This window comes from Salmo trutta, chromosome 16, assembly GCF_901001165.1.
Source record: "Salmo trutta chromosome 16, fSalTru1.1, whole genome shotgun sequence".
In the NCBI taxonomy this organism is placed as follows: domain Eukaryota; kingdom Metazoa; phylum Chordata; class Actinopteri; order Salmoniformes; family Salmonidae; genus Salmo; species Salmo trutta.
Window position 1 is genome coordinate 35,737,939 of NC_042972.1, and position 2,578 is coordinate 35,740,516.

Below are 2,578 nucleotides of genomic sequence, written 5' to 3' on the forward strand. Positions count from 1 at the left end.
GGCGTATCTTCTGGAAGTTATCTGGATGTTTTGTAGGCTAGGCTACATGAGGTGTTGGTTATTTCTATTGTTGGAAGTGACTCATTCATTGGGATGTTAATGTCATTAAATAATAGAGCAGATGGTGTTTGGGGCCTGCAACTCGATGACTGAGAAGCAGCAGGTAATGTGGGCTGTGTTTGTAGTGAGGACAGGAGACAGGGCGTTTTCACATCTCAATAGAAATACAAACAAAAGAAAGTACACACAACACCATCCATTGAAGTCCAATATATCAGGAGTGTTAAACCCATTTTCCCGCTTGCTGCATTCGGTCTTCATAAATTGAAAAAAAAATTGTCCTCTATCCATCGCTTTTGCCATTTTTGATGCTCCCTGACTGTCTAGCTTTCATTTTGATGACTGTTAGCAAGCTGGACAGAGTAAAGAGACTATAAATGTAGGCTATTACCGTTTCTACACAGGTTCGATTTGGTTTTAGTAATTTTAATGTCGATTGAGAGTGTTTTTCACAGAAAAAAATAAAAATAATACTCAAACCACCTGCGGGCCGGATTGAATGGGCTCGTGGGCCAGATGGCCGCGGGTCATGAGTTTGACAGGTGCAATATACAGTTGAAGTAGGAAGTTTACATACACCTCAGCCAAATACGTTTTAACTCAGTTTTTCACAATTCCTGACATTTAATCCTAGTAAAAATTCCCTGCCTTAGGTTAGTTAGGATCACCACTTTATTTTAAGAATGTGAAATGTCAGAATAATAGTAGAGAGAATGATTAATTTGAGCTTTTATTGCTTTCATCACATTCCCAGTGGGTCAGAAGTTTACATACACTCAATTAGTATTTGGTAGCATTGCCTTTAAATTGTTTGACTTGGGTCAAACGTGTCGGGTAGCCTTCCACAAGCTTCCCACATTAAGTTGGGTGAATTTTGTCCCGTTCCTCCTGACAGAGCTGTCAGGTTTGTAGACCTCCTTGCTGGCACACGTTCTGCCCACACATTTTCTATAGGATTGAGGTCAGGGCTTTGTGATGGCTACTCCAATACCTTGACTTTGTTGTCCTTAAGCCATTTTGCCACAACTTTGGAAGTATGCTTGGGGTCATTGTCCATTTGGATGACCCATTTGCGACCAAGCTTTAACTTTCTGACTGATGTCTTGAGATGTTGCTTCAATATATCCACATAATTTTCCTCTTCATGATGCCATCTATTTTGTGAAGTGCACCAGTCCCTCCTGCAGCAAAGCACCTCCACAACATGATGCTGCCGCCCGCGTGCTTCACGGTTGGGATGGTGTTCTTCGGCTTGCAATCCTCCCCTTTTTCCTCCAAACATAACGATGGTCATTATGGCCGAATAGTTCTATTTTTGTTTCATCAGACCAGAGGACATTTCTCCAAAAAGTACGATTTTTGTCCCCATGTGCAGTTGCAAACCATAGTCTGGCTTTTTTATGGCGGTTTTGGAGCAGTGGCTTCTTCCTTGCTGAGCGGCCTTTCGGGTTATGTCGATATAGGACTCGTTTTACTGTGGATATAGATACTTTTGTACCTGTTTCCTCCAGCATCTTCACAAGGTCCTTTGCTGTTCTGGGATTGATATGCACTTTTTGCACCAAAGTACATTCATCTCTAGGAGACAGAACGCGTCTCCTTCCTGAGTGGTATGACATCTGTGTGGTCCCATGGTGTTTATACTTGCGTACTATTGTTTGTAAAGATGAACGTGGTACCGTCAAGCGTTTGGAAATTGCTCCCAAGGGTGAACCAGACTTGTGGAGGTCTACATTTTTTTCTGAGGTCTTGGCTGATTTCTTTTGATTTTCCCATGATGTCAAGCAAAGAGGCACTGAGTGTGAAGGTAGGCCTTGAAATACATCCACAGGTACACCTCCAATTGACTCAAATGATGTCAATTCGCCTATCAGAAGCTTCTAAAGCCATGACACCATTTTCTGGAATTTTCCAAGCTGTTTAAAGGCACAGTCAACTTAGTGTATGAAAACTTCTGACCCACTGGAATTGTGATACAGTGAATTATAAGTGAAATAATCTGTCTGTAAACAATTGTTGGAAAAATTACTTGTGTCATGTACAAAGTAGATGTCCTAACCGACTTGCCAAAACTATAGTTTGTTAACAAAAAATGTGTGGAGTGGTTGAAAAACTAGTTTTAATGACTCCAACCTAGGTGTTTGTAAACTTCCGACTTCAACTGTATCATAGTAACACTGGGCCTTGTACTGCTATTGGATCTCCTTTCTCTCTCTTTTCTCCCCGCAGTGCTCTACAGACCACGCCTTTACACCCAACACTCAAACCTTACACCCACACCTTATAACCCCAGACTACCAATGGGCCTCTGTCCTACTTCTCTGCTGATGAACAAGCCCATTGACTGGTGTAGTCGGACACAGCTGATTGATTATTAACTCCTAAAGGGGCAGGGTTTGGGAATGGCTGGAGGAGATAGCGGTCTGGAAGGTGAGGAACCCTCATCACCCCCGATGACTGGGGAGGGAGGTGGGAGGGGGGATGTGTTGCCAGGGAAACAAGGAGCTGGGGAAGGGGT